Genomic DNA, 26,033 nt, shown 5'->3' on the forward strand with positions numbered 1-26,033 from the left:
AATGAAGCTCCTTCATGCAACAGAAGGCCAGGAACACAACAGGCCATAGCTGGCCAAAGTGGAGAGATTAAGAGTCTGCAGAGTATGGGTCCTTGGACAGGATGCCTATATTAAATGTCACCCACCCAGGGCTCAGAGACAATTACAGAAAAGGAGCCAGAAAGATTTTAAGAGCCAGGGAAGAAGGTGCCTGACAATATGGAAACAGCATCTGATAGGTTCCTGGGACCTTGCTCATATGAACCTATAGCAATGATAGCATACACAAGACCCATGCACACTCAGTCAGACAAAAACCCAGCATAGAACTGGGGAAATGGACAGCATGCCCCACTTTAGCCAAAGAAGTCTTGGTAGCTGATTACTGCCAGATGAAGGAGCATTGATTTTCTTTAAGGGAAAAACTCTAGATAGGCTGACTAGACCCCAGTGGATGAATTTGCACTGAGGGATGTATGCATACAGTAATTTGACTCAATAGGCCTTAACATATATGACAGAATGCAAGAAATCTTGTGGGGTGGACTATGGAGGGGTCTGGATGGGGTAAGGGGTATAAAGATGAGTAAGATGTTTTATAAGAAATGTACAAAATTCAGTAAAAATATGCATTAAAGATAAATTGAAAGAAAGAAAGAAAGAAAGAAAGAAAGAAAGAAAGAAAGAAAGAAAGAAAGAAAAGACATAAATTTGGAAGGACCCATTCAGTCCATAGGATCTCCTTCTTCCTCTGCCCTAATGTGTAACAGCTACCATATTGAAATTTATATAATAGGGGACAATCACTATGACCCTTTTCTTTTTTCTTTTTTCTATTTTTCTTTTGTTGCTGTAATTTTTGTCTTTTGAGGCAAGGTCTCAGTATGCAGCCCCAGCTGGTCTAGAACTCAATATACAGACCAGGCTGGCCTCAGTCTCACAGAGATTCACCTGCCTTGACCTCCCTAATGCTAGGATTAAAGGCATGTGCTCCCACGCCCAGCTATTATGCCCCTTCTCTGTCTAATCACCAGTGGTACAAGGAGCTCAAATTATCTTGTCATTCAAACTCCAGAGGTATATCACATCCTTGTGATGATAGGAGTGCCAACCGGCACATGATGTCTTACCATATCCTCAGAATTGGACCCTGACACTAGCAGTGATGGTTAGAGACAGATTTGGTGCTGGTCAATCAATTATATACGCACATTCACGATCTCCATCACTCATAGTTAAAGGACCCTTTAAGAAGCACAGCAGAGTATCTGGAAAGAAGAGTGCTGACAGATATGACGTGAATGATCATATCTTTACTAAAGAACCTTCTCTGCAGTGAGATTCTACTCAATACACATTCATACAGGAGCTAGACTTAGATGCAGATGAAGATATTGAGACAGATAGGTATAAACCAATTCTTGGGGGGGGGGTGTCTATCTACATACTTCTCCCACAGTCTCCTTGTCACCAGTGTTCTGATCTCATTCCTTCAAAACACTGTGAACATCTGGTCAAATCAGTTGCTACTGTTGATGAAGAGATATGCATTCATATCTGACTATTTTCCCTTTCAGATAAAATAGTGTGCATTATTCAAACTCCATTCCGTGAGAGGTTTTATGTCTTTGATGCCTTTTTGAAATTGTTAGTTTGGTTTGGTTTAGGTTTGTTGTTATTTTGAGAAAGGGTCTCACTACAGAGCTCTGACGGGCCTGGAACTCTCCCAGTACACCATGCTGTTCTTCAAGTCACAGAGACTCACTTCTGTCTCTCAAGTGCTGGGGCCAAAGGTGTGTGTCACCACACCCAGCTCATTTTTTATTTTGTTGACTATTACATACATGTATATAATGAAGCGTTAGTCCCTTTCAACACCTGCTATCTTCCATCATCCTGTTCCTTTGCCCTCTGAAGCCCTTCTTCTTCCCAACAAGTGCCCCCCACCACAGCCCTGCCGCTTTCACATCCAGTTTTGGGAAGGGTTGTTGCCTTATTTATGAAATATGTTGTTCATGCTGTAGCTAATAACCTCCCACCCATAAGGGTAAGCCATGGGTCTTCATTGTCTTTTGAAGCCACCACTACATGGGACACCAGCAGGACACAGAAGGAGTCCTATGATATCCCACAGAGCCATCTTTAATATAGGCTCCAATATTTTCTTCCTCAACCAATGATCATAAGAAGCACAAAATATTATTAATATAGAGAACAAGGGACCGAAAAGCTCAACAAACACACTGAAATTACAATCCACATGGACATACATCTTAGTTTGCCTTCACTGACTACACTGGCCTAATCTCAGATACCTCATTTCAATTAATAAAAGAATGCTTCTGGGTTTTCTACATTTATCTCAGGATTCAGATAATACATAATTCTTAAGGAGCAGCTTGGAAGCGGGAGAGAAACTGGTCATCTCATATCATTTTCAGCTCTCTATCAGGGTCCTTTAACAAGGCAAGATCTGATTTTCAGAGGGAGAATAATTACTGAAAGGTGCATGGCTCTCCCCAAACCCTCAGTACTTTCATTCTGATTATCCCATTTCCAGTGAACATCTCATTTTTTTCCAGACGCTACAACCACAGCTTATTGGATCCACTACCTCATAAGAGCTGAAAATGTATTAACACTTCTACAGCATCTTAGAGCAAATGGAGAACCTTCTTTTGCTCTAGATACTACTAAAAATCTGGTGACTTTTATAAATTGGCCATATGTTCTACATGTTGGTTCTAAGCTTCAAAGAAATCCTTCACACCTAGGATCTCCCTTTACTGACAACCAAAAAATTCAAAATCTAGCAACTCATTTTTCCAATTGGAAGACGTTTCCAGACAATTCTGAGAACCAAAATGTAGTTTCCAATATTTTAAAGGAGACAGCCCCCAACCTCCAGGAGAGAGCTTCCAAAGCATCTTCTCCTGAGGTCTTCACAGCATCATGTCATCATTATAGTACAAGAACATGATTTCTTGTGGGATGGTGAGACAATGAGAGTCCTTGGAAACTGAATTGTGGCACCCAACTAGAGGGCAGCTATAACTCCAAAATTATGATGAGGACACTGCTGTTCACCTGCCCAGGTGAAAGCAACCCTGTTCTGGGTACTGACTGTGCACTGACATATAGAAAAAAAATAGTGCAACTAAAACCTTCTAGCTCTGATCATGCTTTCACGCACACAAAACTGACATGGGGCATGTGAAATGGGAAGGACAGAGCTGTTCTTTCACTTATTTAACTGTAGAACACGCACCTCAGAGAATACATGAAAATATGATAGCTTCTAAAATTTCCCCTCGCTCTCCTGTTAGACCTCGCACATGACTGGGTACAGCACTCAACTCTTCAATTAGAGAATTTTCTTTGGATTCATTACTACCAAGATCTCCATGTGCTAAGAAGTCAACTGCTGGCTCCATGTAGATCACACGCACACTCTTCAGTGAGGAAGCCAAGAGACTGAGGTCCCATTTAGACTCTTCCTTCAACCTCAGCATCATCCATTTGTGGAGCATTTGATCTCACCTTCTGATAGTCATCCTTCTACATTGTTCAAATGGTTCATGCCCTGCTTTCACCCACTATTGACTTGATACATTGGGAATTAGAGTATCATTGCATCACCAAATTTGAAGATTAACGTTCTCCCCCAAAGATCTATGAGAACTCTGCTGAGTCCCTTTACGAAGGTGTCCTCGAATCCTGCAAGTATTCTTCTTGAAGTGACCTCACTTGCCTATGGGCAGAGGTAAGTACCCCATCTTGCTCCCACAATACAAATACTGCTCCAAGGCTGACTTAGAAGCTATTTCACCCCGACTCCACTCATGATACAGGCTGAGAAAGGTGCTAGGAATGGTGGCTGACGGCACTTTCAGACTCCTTGAACTCCTGTAAACATATCTGGCCAAAAATGCAATGAACTTTGTATTAGTTACGTCTCTCAATGCTGTGACTAAATATCTGGCAAGAAGCAATATAAGGAAGGCTTTATTTTGACTCACAATTTAAGGATATAGTCAATCATGGTGGGGAAGGCTTAGCAACAGGAGCAACTCTCAGCTGTGGGGAAGGAATGTGAGGCCATTTGATCTTATCTGGGTGAATTGGGAAGCAGGTGGGCTATACACTTGAAGGCTCAGCCTCCAGTGACCCTTCCTTTAGCTAAGCCTTACCTCTTAAAGGCTCCACAACTTCCAAAAAGAATGCCACCACCTGGGGACCAAGTGTTCAAACACATGAATTGGAGGGGGTAGTTCATGTTCAAAACAAAGTAATCTTTTAACATGGAATATTTAATATCTGTTACTTTATCTTTGGACCCTAATTCAAATTCCTAAGCAGGAAACATCCTTCTGTGGAGAAAAACAGAAAAAAATAATGGACAATTTCAGCAAAATGCACAAGTAGAATGTTAAATTTTTAATCACTTGAAATTTTACAAGAATATTTCATTAGTAGCAAACATTTAATATGTCTTAGACCATATAGTAAGTTCTTTGGGCATTATTTCAGTCACTAATTAAAAGTATTAATTTCATTGCCTCCATTTTAAAGAGGTGGATACTAAGACCAGAAGTGAAGTGATCTGTGGAAGTCAAAAATCTCTTCCTAACAGCAGATTGCTAACTGACATAAATCATTCTATCTCATTACTATTAGATTATCTTTTTTCTATTGATATCTATAAGCGTGGGTGTTTTTTAACTCTACAACTCAACGGACTGACTAGAGGTCAGAAATTCTGATAATGTCTAAATATTTTGCATATTACATTATTCCATAGTTTATGTAAATTTTTCCCTATTCTTAAGTACACATATCTACAAAAATTATGTAAAAGAAAAAAATTGCAAAGCTTTGATTGGCAGGCAGACTATGGACATATCTGTTCCTCTTCCTTTTCTCATGTTAGTCGATCTCACCACACGGATACAGTTGCCCATTTCTCCTAAGTGGAGAGAAGGGAGAACAAGCGGGAGAAGCAGGCAGTCTGTACCCAGCACTGCCATTGTCCCCTTTGCTAGTAGCCTTAGACAGAACATTGAATAAACTTGACTTGATGTCCCTGGGGTTGTCATCTTCCCCTACAGCCTTCCTGGGTAAGAGAAGGAAGGCTCTCCAACATGACACTTGGCACGTATTCTGGGACTCTGTGATTGCCCAGGGGCATACAGCATGGCCTTCAGTGAATGCAGATTGAGCTAAGGACTGTGCTTCCTGAACTCCTTGCCAAACTTCACTATCTTCTGAAAAAGACTGGAAATGTAGGAAGCTGCCATTAGGACTGCCATCAAATCTTCCACAAAGAGCACCTTTAACTGGAAGGCTTGCTGAGGATTTCATTTCTTAATAGTGTGGTCGTCAATTTTGAAGGAGGGGAGGGGAAAAGCAAAATTGAGAAGTGATGAAGGTGTTCAGATTTGGGGGGAAAGGAGGAAGAGAAACTCTCTGGATGATGGCATAATTAATACCTTTATTTTTTGCAGTGAAGCATGTTTTCCAATGTTCATCTTCAGGCATAATTTTAACTGAAAGGAGCTTAGTCTGTAACTATTATAAGGGTTGCAATGAACATCATTCTGCCCCCAAAGTTCACACAGTGCAGGCAGCTGGGTACAACTTTTAAAGTCATCAAAAATGTGTAGAATAAAATACTTAAAAAACATCTATTTTGTTGATTCAAGCTTATTCAACCTTTTGCTAGTGGGAGCTTTTACTGTACACTTGAGTTGCTTGCTTGATAGTATTTGCCTCCAGTGAAATCCTGTTTGGGAACTCATATTCTTTTATATGCTGAGATCCAAACTGTTTTGAACAGGACTGGCTTCATTAAAATGATTTCCTACCATCACACAGTGACCTAGCTGACAATTGACTTTTGCCTTCCATTAGCAGAATGTATTCACATTTCATTTTCATGTATGAATGCAATTCATGCTTCACATCATGTTATTTTAAACAATGCCACAATATGAATGCATGAATAGTGCTTGAAAATCTATTTCCAATGTTGGTGTCTTTTAAAGGATAAACTGTAAGGAGTCCTGTGCCCTTATACGTTCTAATTCCCTGGAAACGCATCACAGCATTTAAAGGCGATTAGTCTTTTAACTCTTAGGGCACCATAAGCATTTATTGGAATGTGTTATGCAATCAGAAACAAAGGCTTTCTCCCTCTCTCTTCCTGTCAGGCATTATACAAAACATAGATGCAAAGATTTGAATTAGCATAAAAATATCTTTCAACCACTGATTAAATAGTAGTAAATCCTTAAAATTTTTTCCTGGCATTGTTAACCATTTTAGCTTATTCTGTCTCCTGCATTAATTAATAACAACAAACATCATCAGCCAGATGGATGACTCAAAGATTAGTCTGAAGTTTTACCTAAATTATAGAAATAAAAGATGTATTTAGGGGGAAAGTAAGAAAAACACATCAATATTTTTTCTTTGGGATTTCCATTTTCTCTCTCATTTGTGGGAGGGGTGTTCGGATTTTATTTTTTCAGTGTTTGGAACTGAATGTCTTCTTGCTCCTGAATGCTTGATGAATATAAAAAGCCTGCAATGGGTGTTTATTTGATCTAACACATAATTAATGTGGTGAATTGCATGTAGTTCCACATAGTATATTAATATGTAATTTCTTTCCCAGTATGAACGCTAATTGCTGGCAGTGCAGACCTTATGCTTGGTTCTTGATAGGCCTTCTCACTATCTTCCTTGGTATCATCATTTTTATACTCCTGTTCACCCACATTTTTATTTTAAAGGGTCCTGAAGGTTGGCAGGAGAGGTTATTTAGTGTTATTCTAGGTCAAACACAGTTTAGTTCTGTAAAGGGGGATAAGGGCATATTGTAACTTGCTTATTGAAATTAATTGGGCTTGCATGAAAAGAAATGTCATGTCAAATAATTCCTCTCTGAAAGGCACTTTCTCAGTTACTTCCTGGCAATCTCATACACTTGTAAAGATAATTTAGTGGCTTAACCTTTGTCGCTATCCCCCAGTTGAGCACTATGTAAATAAGAGTTTTCTAAATATTAGAGACTCTTCAGATGTTTTCTTTGGTCATTTTCTGACTTGGGGAGTTTGTTTATAAACAGCAGATTGTGGTAGATAGTAAAGAGTCTTACACATAGTCCTCATTGTTTGGCTTGCATGATCATAGAACTCTTACTTCTTCACGCCCTTATGTTAAATCCATCATCTATATCCCACAACTTCTCATGCCTCACTAGGAATATATCCAACACTCTTGGAGAGACTTACTCTCTGTAGACTTACATTACAGTCATCTTTATCTCCCAGTGCCTAACAGTGCCTCCAATTTATCGAAAACCCTAATTATCACTGCCTCTACCTTAGTGAGCACAAACTTTCAAGAACTTAAGGCCATAATCATCAATTTAATGAATATGTAAATTAAACCAGTCATCCACTGTAAGTAACTTACAAACCACAGTGAATCCACTTTGACTAACAGATGCTTTGAAAAGCATGGACCACAGCTACCCTCATCCATTTCTAAGAATGAGGAAAGCAACAACTAGAACACTTTATCCTTCATAATTAGCGTTTTCAGTTAATGAGATCAGAGTTCAGCAAATTCTATCAGAATTTACCAGTCAGAAAAAAGTAAGACCACTTCTAAGGACGCCCATAATTTAAAACAATACGAGAGGAGAGTTAAAAGATAGCTGTGAAGCCCTGATGCTCAGAGGCTGTCTACAGCGCCCAGACATCTAGTGAAAACACTTGACAGAAGACAATACCACGGGGAGTGAAGAAGAAAAAAATGTAAAACTAAAGAAACCTGCTGCTAGTAGCTTCACCTTCAAAGCAGACAGCTAGAGGATCAAGCGCCTGCAAGCTGCCATAGCGAAAACTACAAAAGCCATGCATGAGTCGAAACTGCTCTTGGTAGTTGGTTTAGGTGGCTCCAGGCACGCAGGCTGCACATCTAGGATGCAAAGTAAACATGGAAGAAAAGATTTGCTCAATAAATGTGCTTGTTCTTAGGTATTAGGCTGTACTTGTATCCTGTCAGCTTAGGTGATATACAAATTCAGTTCTTAAAAAATATTAAGAGCCGCTTGCCTAACCTTGCCGCTTGCCTAACCTTGACAATCGACTATAACAGCAAGAACTTAAGTAGGTTCAGCCCACCAGAAGTTGCTTGGCTGGTTTCTAGGTTACGTACTTGGTTTGGGTTGGGAGTGGGGGGGAGTGTTTGGTTTTTGGTGTGGTTTTTTGTGTGTGTGTGTGTGTGTTTTAATTTTATGTGTATGAGTGTATTGCCTGCATGTATGTGAATGCACCTGTGTCGTGCAATGCTGCGGAGGTACGAAAAGGGCTTTGGATTCCCCTGGAACTGGTAAGGTCTGTTCGTAGCCGCTACGTTCGTAGCCGCCATGTGGGTGCTGGGAATCGAACCCGGGTCCTCTCCGGGAGCAGTCAGTGCTCTTAACCGCTGAGCCATCTCTCCAGCCCCGATTTGAATTTTGATTTTTGATGGTCTCGGGAAACAGTTCAGCTTGCCAAAGAACTCCATCTCCAAGCTTTCTTGTTCTCTGTGTGTTGCATATCCTGAGCCGCCTCACTGGATTTCCCCAACTTCTGTGAGTCTTGTGGCAGCTTAAAATCCTGCCAGACTCACTCCCACGGTATCCTGTGACAATCAGCCCTCTGATCCTATTCGGAGAAGTCTTCTGACTCCTTAAAACCCCAACGTTCCTAAATAAAATATATGGAAAAGGCTCTTTTTGAAACTCAGAAATGCTAAAAACATTAGACCGTGTTTTCTATGAACTGTTAACGTTCTGCCTCCCTTTATACAACTTGAGCACTTTTTTAAATGTGCATGAGTGTATTGCCTGCATGAATGTAAGTGCACCTGTGTGATGCAGCACCCGAGGAGGTCAAAAGAGGGTGTTGGATCCCCTAGAACTTGAGTCACACACAGTTGTTAGCCACCATGTGGGTGCTAGGAATCGAGCCCAGGTCCTCTGCAAGAGCAGCCAGTGCTCTTAACTGCTGATCCATTTCTACAACCCCAATCTGAGCATTTTGTAATAAGCATTGTCACCTGAAAGTATTTTATTCCTAAATTTCAATAGTTTATCAAGTCGCATGCATCTACTGCAGATCCCTTTTTGAGTACTATTAAATTTGATCATATAATAAAATCTGCCAAGAGGGGGTGTAATACTGTAATAACACATAATTATGTATTATAAATAATCTAATAATGCTTAGTATAATAATCTAATAATCCACAAAATCTACCTAAACATGATTTGATGGACCAAATCACCCTCCCCTGCCCTATCCCAAGTCACCTGGCTTGACCCTCAATGAGCCCAATTCCCTTAATTTGTCTTGCTCTACACAACAAAGGAATGTTTTATGAAGCAATATATAGATCCCTAACCCTGATGCTCGAAATCAAAGGAAAGTGGGAGTAAAGGGGACAGTTTGGGAAAGGAAATGAAGAGAGAAAATGCATTCGAGCCAGAGATGGGCGATTTGTAACAGCTGTTTTCATTCCACCATTTTACCCTTTTCTTTCCTCTGAGTATCAGGCTTCACACATTTCCTTACAATTTTTACAAGGCACGCATGATTACCTTCACATCTATAAAGGAAACATTCTACCTGTAAGGGTGACCAAGTCATCACCAAAGACCTAGAAAGGTTTGTTTGTGTTTATTTTTTCAGCCGTAAAAGAGATAATGCAGAAAGTCAATGATCCATTGGTCCCCTAACGCTTCTGTGTTGCTTGGTTGATTTGTTTTCTCCTGAAATATTTGCCTTCACCATTACCTGAGCAGAGTTCCAGTGTGAGTTTTCTAGAATGGCATTTTAATTCTTGTTGCTGGTTTGTGTTTGTTTTTTTGTTTGTTTGTAGACAGGGTCTTGCTGTAGCCCCAACTGGCCTGGAATACATTCTCTAAGTCCAAGCTGCTTCTGCTTCCCAAATGCTGGGATTAAAAGCATGTGCCCCCATGCCCAGCTTAATTCATTATCTTTTAATTGAATTATATTTATTCATTATATGTGTGTGAGTGCATACATGGAAATCAAACAACAACATTTAGGAGTGGGTTCCCTCTGCTATGTGGGTCTTGGGGACTGAACTCAGGTCATTAGGTTTGGTGGGCAAGTAAGTGCCTTTACCCAGTGAGCTATCTCTCTAGCCCCTGAATCATTATTTTACTTGCCTCTTGGTTACTTAATATCCACAAGTCATAACCTAAAACTGCCTCCCATCTTCTTCTGTTTTGCATCTTACTAAATCTGCCCAGCTTGGTCTGCTTTGAGAGGAAACTCAATTAATTTTTAAAGCTTTTAGAATTTCTCATCTTATGGGCCCCTCCATGTCACAATGCATAAAATAATTAACATCAAAGTGCTGCTTTGTTTCTAAGGTCTTGTTACCTAGTTATCTTACAATAACTAGCTATCAAATCTTAGCTAGCAATAGGTTTGCCCTCTCTGTCAGGTTGTGATAATGCTAACCACAGAGGAGAACCAGCTACACAGCTAATATGTTTTGCAATGGAAAGTGTTTGAAGATTGCCCCATCTCCTCAAGGATGGAGATGAACTGCCAAAAAAGTGTCAGTCAGCAGTAGCTCACGGCATCCCTGGAGTCATCCCAGTGGCAGAATTCTGCCTCGCCCTTTCTGAGCTATCTCTGGGCACAGTTGAGCTCTGAGTACAGAGGGACCTTGGGCAGCCACAGTGGTCAGTCACCCTCCTATCCCCCAAACTGTTCTGTCCACCTGGAACAGGCGCCTCCTGCCTCTGGTTCTGGTTGGAGACTGGCCACAGCACAACCAATGGTGACTCTGGTGGTCATCTGATCATCTTTCAAAAGTAGAACATTCAGATGGTTGGATTCTGTTTGACTCTCCTACATGTATTCCTTTTTTTTTTCCCAATGATTCCATTCAGCTCTCTGAATCATCCTGCTTTTCTAAAAGTAAGACTGCCTCAACTATTTTTGTGCCATCTAATCATTATAAAAATATTGATGAATAGTTCTACTTTTAGTGATTTTATTCCATTGCTCAGAGCCTAAGTGTCAGTATCTGGTTAACAGAGATTCAACTTTGCAAGGAACAGGGTGAGTCTGGTTTGGTCTGCCATTTGCAGAGTGTTTGTAGCATTGACTACCTTCAGCCCCTAGTAAGTCACGGGCCAGTACCACATTTCCAAACACAGAATGCCTGTCAAATGAGACTTACTGGAACACGTAGAAATTATTTCCAATTTCATCCCAAGACAGAGCATTTTGCTTCTTTCCAGCAATTGTTTTGCTTCTATAGACTCCTATCAAGTTTCCCCTTTCTTTGGCAACTGGAAACTTTGGAGCCAAATTTGCTGCCCACCTACAGGGAGTGATTTTTGTTCAGACCACTTATCATATGCACTTGCCTTCTGTGGCGCTTTCCTTAGGTTTTGTGCCTTTGTTTTCCCTTCGTTGAGATTTCATTTTTATTAGCTCTTTCTCCTGTGATCCTCTAAATTCATACATTTTATGGTTGGGGGGTTTTGTTATTGATGGGCTGGGTGATGTACATATAATTACAAACAAATAAACATGTATACACAGTGGGAAAAGTTGCTCAGAATACAGAGTAACTCTCCTCCTGATACAACGGCACACATACAGAGTCACACACCAGGATGAGGCTACGTAAGCACATCTTCTGTGGCTCCACCACATGAGAGAACATCTGGAGACACAACGCAGCCTCTCAAGAGCACTGGGTCTGAGCTGCAGGGTTCTACAGCACTGCCTGCTGTTAGCTTGTCTCTGCTCATTTGGTCAGTACAACCCTAGTGGTTTCAGATGTCCCCAAACAATCAAGACTTCTAATAAAAAAGGACTGAAAAGGAGAAAGAAATGGGGAGGGGACTTTGAGACTAATAAAAGCAGACACCAGTTGCCCAAAAATTGACTTCCTATTGACAAACATCATGATGAGTGGGTTTTTCACTTCTCTGAAGTTTGCACATTAGGGGCCCCAAAGGTGAACGCGTTCCATACCTTCTCTTTTAAAAAAAGGCTAAATGAGCATTGTGTTCCTCTGGCTCTCAGCTTTATTTTCCTCCCTGCTGGTGTAATATGGCAATGCTTTTGAATATACTCTCTTCCCCCTCCTCAACTGACAGTGACTAATTTGTGCGGCACTCAAACCTTTACTACAATAGATCACCTAGCATCCCCAGTTAAGGAAGCATATTCCCACCATCTTCCCAGGCAATTAATGCAGCTGCAAATGGACCACTGCATGCAGGTGGTTCTCCCCAGAGAACACTGAAGGCTTCAACTGAGTCACCATCAGTACAATTACTCTGACAGTAATAATTTTTACTTTGATTCTGCATGTCAGCTCAAATACTCAGTAACCACATGACAGGGAAATAATGAGATGGCAATCACTCCTCTGCCCAGCCAATGGTCCAAGCCAGACTCTGGGAACCCTGCCAGCTACTTTCCCCTGGCAGCAGCCTCCTTCATGCTAAGGAGGAGCAAGAAGAGTGTTTCTTTTCCCTCCATGAGACATTGCTTTATCTTTGAAGTCCAACTTAGGAAGACTACTGGGAATGTGCCATGGGGCTTGCTCTGGGACTGGGGGAAACGTCAGATGAAGACTGTCCTCACACACATTCCTTATGCTGAAAATACTTTCTTTCTTTTTTTCAAGAGTTCCCGCCCCAGTGTGCTGAATCCATGTCCTGGAGGAAGAAAGGTAAAAGACACAGAATTACATTAAGTCAGAAACTTAAGGTAGTCTACATAGACGCAAACACTCTTCCTCCCAGATTTTAACAGACTCCAAAATTGTGACATTCAACTTGTTTAGATGCTAAGAGCACTATTTCATTTTATTCTATTCAAAATTCATTTCCCTACCTCTTCATTTCGGTGTTTTTTTTTCATTGCTATGCCCAAATAGCTAACAAGAAATAATATAAGGGAGACAGGGATTATTTGGGCTCACAATGTGAGGGTAGCCCATCAGTCATAGTGGGGAGGGTATGGCATCAGAAGCGGTTCTTGGTGGTAGTGGCAGGAGCATGAAGCCACTTGCTCTCACATCCAGGTGGATCAGGAAGCAGAAACCTTTCATACAGAAGGAGGAACCAGACTCTGAACCTCAAACCTAGAGATCGTGCTCCAGTGACCCACTGCTTCCAGCTAGGCCCCACCTTCTGTAGATTCCACAGTCTCCCAAAACAGGGACACTATTTGAACAAACACATGGGTCCATGGGAAACCATAATGATCCCTGTAGTTAAAGTGTATTGGGACGCATATCAAAGTTTGTAGAAAAAAAATATGACTTAAAACATGAACTTGAGCCATCCTTCTGAGAAGGAAACAAAGGAAGAATAGATTAGACACACTATTCTGAAAAGCAAGCAGGAAGCGGGAAAGTCAGAGCTGGCTGTGGAAGTGACCATCAGCTTTTGACTTTGATGCAGAATAATTTTCATTTCTGGAGAACTCCATTTCCTCAACTATAATTCCTTAGTAATTGTGACCAGCCTTGTAACTTGGTTTACTTGGTATATTTTCCCTTCATTTCTTCAGTCTCACTAGCAGATGTCATTGGTCATTTCACGTAATTCTGGCCAAAAAAACATAATCAAAAAAGAAAACCAAAAAAATGCATTGCAATAAAAGTAGCTGGGGAAGGAGATGAAACTTTCTTGTACTACAACAAAATACCTGCGATAACTATCTTAAAGAGAGAAAAGGGCTGTTTGGACTCACAGTTTCATAGGATTCACTCCATAATCTGTTGCTCTGTTGTTTTGAGCCTGTGGTGAGGGAGAACGTCATAGTAAGCAGCACATGGGGGAGGGAGCTGCCTACCTCATGGCAGCCAGGAAGTAAAAGAAGAGCAGGAAGGAGCTGGGATGCCAATACCCCTTCCAAGGAAAGATTCTCCAGTCTCCACACTTCTTGACACTGGTTTCTTCCTTTTAAAGGTTCCTCTACCTCCCAGTGCCACAAGCTGAAGGCTAAACCTTTGACACATAGGCTTTGGGGGGATAATTTACTCAAGACATAGCAGGGTAGGAAAGTCTTTCCTCATAGCAGAAGGCAGATGCTCCTGGCTATTATCCCATTTCCCTCTCTTTTTGGATCAAATGAAGTCTCAGTGTGTGAAGCTGCAGCCGTTGAGTAACCATGAAGCAGCAAGTGAGAGAGTTAAAGGCAGCACATTAAAGACCTTAGACTGGAAAGATGGAAAAGAAAACCTGCATTTTCCACACCATCATTGAGCAGCTGAACCAATACCAGAAACGGGAGACTTATACAGACTTTTTATTATAATAAAAAATAAATTTCTATTTTACCAAAGACTGCTGTGAGGTGCTTCACCAGAGAAGACCACTCAAAGTTTTACCAAATAAGTTGCTGGCCAGCAGCTACTAAACAAGGGTGTCAGAACCCAAATGTGTAACCCCAAGCCATCTCTAGGGTAAGCTTTTATACAGAGAAACCATAACCATGGGTGAAAAGTTTAAGTTCCCAAACTTACAGGCACAAAGCCCCCTTAACAATTTCTATTCTATTAAGTAACAATTACTATTTTGCAGAAGCAAGCCAAGCATAACCTACAGAAACCATAAATCTGCAATTAGCAGGTGCTCTCCAGGACACTCTGACCTGTTCCTAAGACAACTGGGGTTCCACTAACATGTGTTTCCATACCCTGGGCCAACTGCCTGATTATTTCAGAGACTAGAGTCAGCCTAAACTTTAACATGGTATAACTATGGTCAAGAAGGTGCCCTATTACAACACTCTTACATGTATATAATCTTAGTTACAACTAAAACATTTTCCTAATTGATGCAAAGATTCCAGCATTTGCAAGGACCAAGCTCACAGTAGATGAACTGAGTAAGCTGATGCTGATAAAATTCTAGAGCGTCGGAACTGAGGGATAAACAGATCTGTTTTGTCCAGTTCTCACCAGCTCGAACAACTTGAGTCAGAAAAGAAAGGTACCATGCGACAGTTTTCTTACATTTACACCTTTCTGTGAGATAAAGCCTCACTGCCTGTGGCAAATGGGGCAAAAAGTGAAAAAAAAAAAAATCACCAGAGAACAGCACTGTCATCCTGATAAATTCTTTACCTCCAGAATCTAGGAGAATGCCGGACTTTCTTGCTTGAACTTGAGGTTTGTATGATGGTGTACTTAAGAATCTTCCTAACACTCTCAACACACATACATTCTTGGAGGGAATCACAGGCTGTGTTAGACTATTAGAAATAAGCTCTTATCTTTGGAACTATGTAAAACACCTGATTGTCTATTTGGTCAAAGGGAAATAGTGAACAGGAAAAAGAAAATCTGGCACTTAGCAGAAAGATTCATTGCTGACATTTTCATTTGGTTGTTATGGCGAGAAAATTCACAGCCAGTGGCTGTCAAGTCCCAACATACAGGAGTTAACATGCTCCAGTAGTTGACAGATGCACTCATTTTTACCTTCATAAAAGAGAACAAAACAGGGTTCAGGGTACAAGGAGTGCAGGAATGACCAAATCTCATTCTTTTTGACACTCATGGTTACAAAGTTTGCACGAACACACATTAACCCCTAAAACACAGACCTCAAAGGCTGGACATAAGCCAGGAAGTACACCCTTCTTTCCACTCCTCTCCAGCTTCTGCCTTGCACTTTTGCCAAGTCTTATCAGATGAGTGCTATAAGCAATGTAATTTATGTAAATAGAATCCATTATGCAAATGCTTCCAACTTGCTTGCTACTTAGAAATTTTGTTCTTTTATGTTTAAGAAACACAGCCTTTATCCCCTGGAATAGACAGATTGGTTATGTTTATGTTCTTAAAGCCTTCTGCTCCTGTTCTGGGCTTTGAGGAAAAGTCATTTTTTATTTTAAAAAATGCTTTGCCTTGCCTCTCATCCCTTTCTGTAAAAATAGCCTCTTTGTTTAATTTGGTGGCTTGCACACTGGCTTAATGACTGCAGTGCTTTCCTAGAACCTCGGTGAGCCGGATAGTACTCAGAGATGAATGCATAGATTATGCCCTCAACTCCACAGGGAGTCTGTTGTTTTGTTGGGTTAGTACGAAACCAAATAGTTCAATTAATTCAGAGATCTCTATGAGCTTTAGTCCCTCCACTGTTTTAGTCATATTTCCAGACAGGAACTTGATGAAGTTCTTTTTTGGAGCCATAAATAAGGCAAGAAAAAAGTGTATGTTCTTTGTATTAATATTGTCTCTGTGCTTTACAATTGCAGGCCAAATTATAGTGAAACATTAAAGAATATGAAGTCCAAAACACATGAACATATTCAAAACGATCTTTCTAGTCACATAGCTACATCTCACTCACACTTTCTTATTGACATGTTGGCACATACATGCGCAAAGCAAGCTAAAAGAAGAGGGAAAAGCATCATGCCACAGCAAGGGAGGACTGGAAGAGAAAATGTCTGTGCTTAAATAAATGAACATTGCAGCAAGTGACATAAATTTAAAACTCTCCTCCCACCCTGAAGAAACACATTTCTCAAGTTGATGAGTCATTGTAACGGAACTGCAAGCTCCAAGTCATTTTAAAATAGTGCTGTTTTCACGGAAGAAAACAAAACATGCTAAAACTTCCACTTTGACTGATCTTTATTTTGCCACTTCATGAACAACCCATGATTTAACCCGTGATTAAAGTATGTTAACTTTGGGTCTCTCCAAAATAAATTCTCCTTGTTTCATTTTGGGTTAGTCATTTTATCAAAATATCTTGCTTTCAGATACTGCTCTGCATTTTGCTAATTGCTTAGGAATGATATTAGCTGATGCACTGGATAGCTTTAGTGCTCAATCTGACACACCTGGGTAGAGGGAGCCTCAATTACGGAATTCCCTCCATTGGATTTCCTCCTGTGGCCACGTCTATGGGGCATTTTCTTGATTGTTGAGGGATGTGGTAGGGCCCAGCCCACTGCGGATGGTGCCACCCCTGGGCAGGTGGTCCTGCATCGTATAACAAAGCAGATTGAACACAGGCCAGAGGAACAAGCCAGTAAGCAGTGCTCCTCCATGACCTGCTCTTCGGCTCCTACCCCCAGTTCCTACCCTCAGTGATGAACTATGACCCAGGAGATGTAAGTCAAATAAACCCTCTACCGCAGATTGGTATTGGTCAGAGTGTTTTGTCACAGCAATTGAAAGCAAATTATAACCGATGACTTGTTGTAATGCTTTATTGGAGTTCAAATTAAATAGGTATATTTTCTGGTACTATTTTTCAAATATTCAAAAACTATTTACTGACTACCAAGTGGCAAAGTCTTGTAAAGTCTCTAGGACCAGAGCAATAGCCAGAAAGACAAGGTCTCTGCCCTTCTGAAGCGTATGACCTGGTGGAAGGAGACAAATAATACATGCATGTACAAACAAGTGGATGTGATTAGGCAGGAAATTAGGGCAAAGAAACCTTTCTGGCCAGGAGCATTGCCCTGAAGCATAAGTTCTCAGAAGGAGGCAGTCGCATGAAGATGACAGAATCATCCCTGCAGAGTGGACAGCTAAGACAAATCAGAGACAGAAGTAAACTTGTCCAATTTCAGATACAGGGGAAAAGTTATTATAGCTGGAGTTGAAGGGACGAAGGGAGATTAAAAATAGAGGAACTCAGTGAGGGAGGCCGGGGACATGTCATTCAGTGTCTCTGGGATCTAAGAGAGAATTTTGCATTTTTATCTTCCTTCCGTTGGGAAGCCATCGGAGGAGTCTTAAGGGAGAACTGATGTTCTGTGAATTACCTTTTGAAACCATCGCTTTATGAAGAGTAGATGGGGCAAGGAGTGGTGGGCAATAGGCAGGATGATGAGAAGACCCAGTGCTGTTCCACTTGAGAAAGGAGGTTGCCTTGAGCTAACACTTGAGCTGTGGATTTGGTGTCCTCCTTGAGGTTGATTTCTGAGTAACCTCAACTTAGTACTCCCACAACTCTGGAGGTGGAGGCAGGAGGATCAGAAGTTCAAGATTATCCTCAGCTACATAGCTGAACTACTAACCCTGTCTCAAAAAGCAAAGCAAAATAATATATATATATATATACATGCATATACATATGTGTATATATTTATGTATGTATATGTTACTTATAAATGAGGAAATGTTAACAAAAATAGTGATTTATGATGAGTAGTTTTGGAATATTTGGGCAAACAATAGTGTCATAGACACCACCACCACCTACCTTGCTTTTAGACCAGTTGCAAAATCTCACCAGAAAATTCAAAGCTTGTGCCAACTTAGCTTAGAGTTAGCAAGTGTATCAGATCTTTTGTACAGACATATTTTATAAAAATCAAGAGAAGAGAGAGAAAATATGAAAGCTGGGCTTTTGGAGGAAGAAAATGCCTGCTCTGGGCTTGTTGGGGATAGGGTGGCAAAACCTAAAATTCCAAGTAAGAAACTCCCCTCTGATGCTGCTTCACTGCACCTCTGCCTACATTAGGAAAAAGAGAAAGGAAACTCTATATGGAGCTCAGTCTTTTAGGAAGACTTTCTTTTACTCCCCGGGGATCCAGAGATGAGAGATGTGGAAGGAGCAACACTGCCCAGGACTGGTCCAGACTCTAGAGAGAGGTGCTGGAGCTTTGGCTCCTATTACAGCTTTGAGTGTTCAAAGTGAGTGCAGCTCAGCTCAGAAGCAAACCCCTCAGGCTGGGACTCTAGCACTGAGGTGAACCGTGCACTCCCGCTGGCATCAACCATGGAGTAAAGCGAAAACAAGTCTCAAACACTCTCCTGGTCTACAAATACTGAGGTGGGGGAGGGGCCTCTGGTATACCTTAGCTTAAAGGAGACATGCAGAGATGAAGCCCCTGCAACCTTACTCTCTTTTAATGTCTTGCTGGTAACAACGTGTTTCTTGTCTTAAGTCTTCTGGTTTTATACTTATAAGTAATTGTCTCCGCAGTCCTCTTCAAGGCACACTCCCCTTTGCAATTTATGCGACGCTTCTATTTGTGTCATTACAAGAGTCTTTGTTCGGCTAATTTGGCTCCCTCCCACCCTCTTATTTTTTCCATATAAAAGGTTATATTTGGTTTTCTTGGGCTAATTTTCAACTGTAATATCGTTCTTCCCGTATGTTGAATTATTAAAACGCTAGCTAGAATTTCTTTGCAGCGGGAGAAACACGAACATGAAAACACAAACACAGCCCACAAATCTAGGGCGGTTTCTCCAGCACAAACCAGGCACATGAAGAAAGGCTCTGGGGTCTGATCCAGTCTGCAACTATTATTTTTAAAGCAAACAACTGCTGATTGTTTCATTTCTGGGTCTATTTCTCTGAATATTAAGTATAAAAAGACTCTAGGCATATGGTAATCATTCCGGGGGAGGGGGGGATCAAGCTTAATTTCATAAGCTGAAAGAACCTTTACTGGTTGTGAAAATATTGCTCCTTCTCGATGTTTTTTAGCTCTTGTTCTTGTTATTTTGAAAATAACATGGGCAGAAATACATTTAACCATCTGGATTTTAGTAAGAAGGGTTTTCAAACTAGTTTATATGTAAAGTCTGAGAAAATATTTTCTGTAGTGGTGGTAAATTATTTCACCATTATTAGATGCCAAAATGTGATGGGGATGACACAGAGAGTGTTAGACAGGATCATTCTTACCCAGTCAGCATCCAGTTTAAATTAAACCAACAAATCAGAAAGGAAAAAAAAAAAATTAGAGGGAGAGGAAATCCTCCATGCTCAGGATAGAGGACAGCATATGTCATAGTCGTTTCCAGAGGGTCCAAAGCAATGCAAAAAGATATTCCAGAGTAAAAAGCACTTTGAAAATAAACTTCAAAGCATTGGCAGGAGAAAGACTTGACGAGCTCACCCAGGAGATGTGTGCAAGGATATATTTATTATTCATGCCTAATCTAAATACTTCATTTTTTCAATATTCATACAGTTGTCTGCTCGTCTTTTTACAGAACTGTCTCTGTCACATGTCATCTATCTTAGATGGCTAGTTCTTAAAGCAGTGATCCCCAACCTTCTGAGATTTAAAAAATCCCTATTGTTTGTTCTGTGACAATTGCTCTACCCTAACCCCTGTCCCCCTTTCTCCAAAAACAGCAGAGAGGAGATCAGAGGCCTTAGAATTATATAAACTTTCATTATATGTAAATTGAAACACTTCTAACTTAGAAGAATTTTACAGTTCCAATTGGGATAGCCATGTACATCTCCCCCAGCCACTTCCCACTATGGATTATAAATTGAGTTTCCTTAGGGAAAAGTTGTCCCTGACAAAAACTTCCCTTCTGAATTTTAAGTATGAAGACTCTAACGATATCATAGTAATTCCGGAGAGAGAGAAAAAAAAAAATCTTGTAATGAAAAGAATCCTTTACATTTTCATTATTTTTGTTTTTGTTTTTGTTCTTTATGTTTCAGCTTTTGTTCCTCTTATTTTAACATCTTCCAATAAATACATTAAACACATTTTAAGAATTTAACCATACAGACGTGCCTGTGGAGTAATAAACTTAACTTCCCATTATTCCCCTCCCTTTTCTCAAACTCAGCCCTTCCCAGAGGTCTGATCTATTAGCATCTCAAATTTATTGTATAGATATAGGTATTGCTATGTATTTGAGATATATATATATATATATTGCTTGTTTTATTGTAATTTGGGTCATCGTCTACACAGTATTTGGTAACTTGATTTTCTGTTTTAAAGAAACATCATTTCAGGCTGAGGAGATGACTCCATCTGTGACGTGCCTGCCATGCAAACAAGAAAGACCTGAGGTTGATGCCCAGAACCAGGTGGGAAAAGATGGGCATGGTGGAACCTGAGGTAATCCCAGAACTGGGGAGGCAGAGATAGGCAGATCCCTGGAGATTGCTAGCCAGCCAGCCTAGCCTACTAAGTATGTCCCAGACCAGTTAGAGACCCTGTCTCAAAGAGTGGACAGCACCTGAAGAATACTACAAAGGTTGTCCTCTGGCCTTGACATGTATCACACACACACACACACACACACACACACACACACACACACACACACACGGGAAGAAAGAGAAAGAGAGAGAGAGAAAAACAGCATTTCTATATGGCACAGGCTGGCCTGGAACTCCTAGGCTCAAGCAATCCTCCTGCCTCAGCCTCATGATGTGAATTTAAGTCACATACCACCATACCTGCCTTGATTTTTTTTCCAAGGTTAAAGAGTTAGTAGTTCTTTTAGTTTTTGAGAATTTCACAGAGGAGTATTATATTTGCAATTATACAGATCTTGTTAGACAATCATACTGTGGAGATCTCATTAATGTAGCTTCCCTATCTCGTCTAGTAAATGGTTACATCTTAATTATTTATGCACTTCACTGGTCCGATGACATAAAAATAGAGAACACCATCTGGAAATTTATCTCAATGTTCATTCTTCCTACTATTTTCCACAGGCAAGTCCTTGTTTACACCGAATTTGATGGCAGTCAAACACTAGCATTTTTCCAAACTACTGTATGAAGAGGAGGCTGGGGGTCATCACTATACAGCATACAGCAACATAAGGACTCTTGCGTTCACCAGTTCTGGCACACATACAAAATATTCCCAGTAGTCCAGTTTTATGTCTGTCCAGGAAGCTGGGTGCCACAGATCCACACAGATATAAGCAGCAAGATTATAGTCAACAGACTCTGAAAACTGAAAACAGCAGACATAGGAAGGCCAGCACTGGTCCAGCCACATCCTTTGATTTTTGTTTTCAATTTTGTTAACTGAACAGTATATCTTAGAAATATTTATAAGCTAGCAATTAAAAAAAATAATGTTTTGTTGTTGTTTGTTTTGGTTTGGGTTTTGATTTTGAGATAGGGTCTTGCTTTGTAGTCCAGGATGGCCTCAAATTCACTATGTACACTGGGTTGACCTCAAACTCAATAACTAAACTCTTCATTTTTATGTTGGTCTATAGCCTCAAACATCGCCATGAATGTTTTTTCCCAAACTGTTAGCAATGCTTCAAATTCCCCATCAGAATAAGAGCATATAATAACCCCCAAATAAATGCATAGATGTCATGAACAGAACAAAAGAGGAAGATCCTATAGTCATGTTCCTAATAAGCCCAGAGAACAGAGCAGAATATGAAAAAATGTAAAATATGCAAAAATGTATCTACATATCTGATGCAAATTTTCCTTTTGATTGTTGACTTGTTCTTTGTAATATCCATGTTCTTCTATTATACTTGTTAAAATAGTGTCAATTTCTTTTTTAAGAAATCAGTGTACTTTTGCAAATCACAAGATTACATTTTTTAAAATATTTTATTATTTTTATTTTATGTGTATGAGTGTATTGCCTGCATGTGTGTAAGTACACCCGTGTCATGCAATGCTGGCAGAGATCAGAAGAGTGTATCAGATCCCTGTAACTGGAGTTATAAATAGTTGTTAGCCGCCATGTGGGTGCTGGGAATTGGGTCCTCTGCAAGAGTAGCCAGTGCTCTTAACTTCTGAGTCATCTCTCCGGTCTCCAAATTACATTTTTTGTGAACTAACTTTCCAAAACCAATTGTGAGCTCTTAGGGAATACAACACATGCTCCTACCTCTTTAGAGCCTGGATATCACCTGAGCTTAAGATAGGGGTTGCTGTTGAGCACTCAGTGAATGCTGGTCAGTTTGCATAAAGCAGCATCTCAGCAGTGCTTCTGCAAACATTTCTGGTTGTTGACAGTCACAAGGCAGGAACTGTCTATGCCCCTATGGAACTTGCATTTATAAAGAGGAGGTTGTGTTCCTCCAATAATCATACTTACTAATTGCAACTGCTCTGATGGAAAATTATAGGATTAGGTAGAGAAGGTGCTGAAGACGGCTTCCCTAAAATGACATTTGAAATTTATTCAAAGCTTCAGTTGGCTTTAACAGGCGAAAGGGGAAAGACAATGAACAGGGTAGAGGGAGCAGGGGGAGCAGGCCATCTCCTTCATGTGCCTAGAGGCACATCTTTCAAATGACTGCTCAGAAAAAGTCAAGATAATATAGTGAAGAAAGTGGGGCATCAGGAGGATGGGGGCAGTGAAGAGGGAAGACAAAGAATAATGTATATCCATAATGTCAAACTGAATATTAGTACCAACCCTATAACATCAAAGAAATTAGCATACAGTTTATTGTTCGTTTCCTATTGCAGCTGATTTCAGGTTTTATCTGTGCTCTTACCCTCAAGAAACACTCTAGGCCCTGTCTGTGGCAGCTTCCAACATTCTGGAACGATGGGATACATTTATGGCTTGCCACTGGTTAGCATGCCCAATGCTCTCCAAGATGCCCGTCAGCAACATTGTCATGAGCAAAGCAAGGTCTTAATCTCAGTAAAAATTAATGCTCTCCCAGGCGTGGTGGCACATGTCTTTAATCGCAGCACTCAGGAGGCAGAGGCAGGCAGATCTCTGTGAGTTCAAGGCCAGCCTGGTCTACATAGTGGGTTCCAGGACAGCTGGGTCTACAGGGAGACCCTGTCTCAAAAAGACAAAAAGTTAATGCTCTCTAAGTAATAGAAAGAAAAAGCCCTTTTCCATATTTCCTCAAACCCTACTCATCCTCAAGTTCTATCTTTCTCACCATGACAACACATATCCAAAACAAATTGTGAAAGTATGTTTGCTTTTTGCATAGGGTACAGGGGAAGAATGAGTCTGAAAAACACTGGCTCCACCCACTTGGACAATTCTTACCTCCAGAGGTGAGCCTGTGCCCTTGTCATTGGCTCTAAGCAGGATATAACTTGCCCAGGAACACTGCATTGCCTCAGGCAGATCTTGAAGCCCCTACAAAGTCCAAGCATCCTTCCCAATCTCCAGTGTGGATCCCAAAAGCAGGTAGCTGGCCATTATATATTTATCACCAGGTGGCTCTTATAACATTCAATGGAGGAAAAAAGAGAGAGAGAGGGAAACAGCCCATCGAAGACTGGAGTTACATCTCTGTTCTATTCAAATACCCTCTTTTTAGACTTACTCTCAGTAGGGTCAGGGTGAGGGGGTAAGGCTTAATTAATTTTTATTCGTTTTTCTAAGTGGCTTTAGTTTGTCAAAGTCCAAAATGAAATAAGTTTCCAAAGCAAGTTTCTAATGTACATAACACTCAAGGTGCACCCCTTATTGTGAAGATCAAGGCAATTTTCCCTGCCCTGTTTTCAGCTGCACTGAAAGTCCTTTTTTCTGTAGGAAGATGGATGGAAACTCCTCGCAAACGCAGTGCACCATCAGGCAGCGAGCTCTCATTGGAGTGGCATCTTCAGTCCCCAGCGGGGTGCTCAGTGTCAGAGGCTCCAGGCTTGAGCAACATCCTACACATTTTCTTGACAGATGGGTGTCTTTGGCACCTCAGCTAGTAAACAACAGAGCCAATGACCATGATTACTTACCCAGCTCTCCCACAGAGCCATAAGAGACTTCTCTCGCCTAAAAAAAAAATCAGTTAACATTGTTCTCTTTGTAAGTTTCATTGTTGTTCTGAAACAAAGCCTCAAGAGCGGATGCAAGTGTCATTCTTTAATGCATGTGCTTTGGAAAGCATTGTGCCAAACACATCCAGGAAACACTCACAGTCCATGAAGAGTTGCTTCAGATTTGCAAGTTGTTGTACTGATCACCAGAGTTAATGCCTTCCTCTCCCTAGACTGAGAAGGTGTGCTGGCAGAGACTCACAGGGATTGCAGGTCAAGATTTTTGTCCTGAGAATAGTCTATTAGCATCACTGGAGGAACGTTCTCAAACATACATGTGCTTCTGGAGATGGTTCAGGTGTCCTCCCCTCACCAAGTAAGAGCCAAGGAGACACAAGATATGTTCCAGTAGGAGTGGCTGACATGAGTTAATGAACAATTGATGGCACTTATTACCGATGTAATATTAGACAAGCTATTAGCCCATCTTTACCTCAGTTCTTCATCCATAAAATGTGGGTGCTGTACCTTACAGTTTATTATGAGATTTGGATTCAGTATAGATGGTGCTTGGTATACAGTAAGCCCTCTACAAATGTCATTTTTCTGTCTAGCCCAGAAAATAAAAAAGCTCTGCTGTCAGACAAATTGCCCCGTTCCTGATGGTATATACATTTATGCTGATATTACCATGTGCACGAAGCCTACTTGACACCACAAACATACTCACTTCCACATATACAAGTCAGATTTATCTTTTTACAAAGAAATGGGTGAGAGGTTGGAGAAGAAGAATGAGTGGGGCTGGAGGACGAAGACTAGCAGGAAGACGAAGGGAAATAAGTTCTCACAGGTTGAGCTAGGCTGCTTGCTGACCAAGTATTTGCATCTACTTAATTGTTCACATTCCTGTGCAAGATAGGTGCTGTGCAGTGATAAAGTCGATGAGGCTCAGCACTCAGCATGTCAGACTCGGTCCTCTCTGCTGCAGAAGTGTCAGTATTTCCTCTCTACAGTACATCGCCTCATCTTCCTTCCCCATCTAACCCCTCCCTGGTTGGTTGGTTGATTCCTTGAGTGGATGGGTGGATGGATGGGTAGGTTGGTAGTATCCTTCCTGGCATTCAATTAGTATCAACAAGCTATCTCCTAAAATAATTGGGAAAACATTTGTATTACTTGAAGAAAAAAATCCATATGTGCCAAAAACAAGGCTTTGCCGTGATTAGTAGATAATTAATATTGCAATTCTGTTATTTCTAATATTGTCTCTAGGACACAGGAAACCAAGGGCACTGAGAGTTAAAGGACACAGATCAGTGATGAACGTGCTTTGCATCTCAGCTGTTAATACAGTTTATGGAAATCCATCCTGTTAAAGTGGTTTCCCTTGAGCAGATTATTGATGTGATCCAAATATTGAAAATCAATATTACATGTGTCCATACTTTCAAAATATTTGATCTGCTGGTTCTTAGCACACTTAGTACAAGGTATTTGAAAGGATGATTGATCACTTTAAGTTATA

At 40.7% G+C, this 26,033-nt stretch overlaps 1 pseudogene; it reads right to left on the reverse strand.

The window, feature by feature from the left end:
- Window positions 1-21,561: 21,561 nt before the first annotated feature.
- LOC103734368 lies at window positions 21,562-21,769 on the reverse strand (annotated as a pseudogene).
- Between the last annotated feature and the right edge of the window lie 4,264 nt (window positions 21,770-26,033).

The sequence above is a fragment of the Nannospalax galili genome, unplaced genomic scaffold, assembly GCF_000622305.1.
Source record: "Nannospalax galili isolate Female #2095 unplaced genomic scaffold, S.galili_v1.0 scaffold433, whole genome shotgun sequence".
NCBI lineage: Eukaryota > Metazoa > Chordata > Mammalia > Rodentia > Spalacidae > Nannospalax > Nannospalax galili.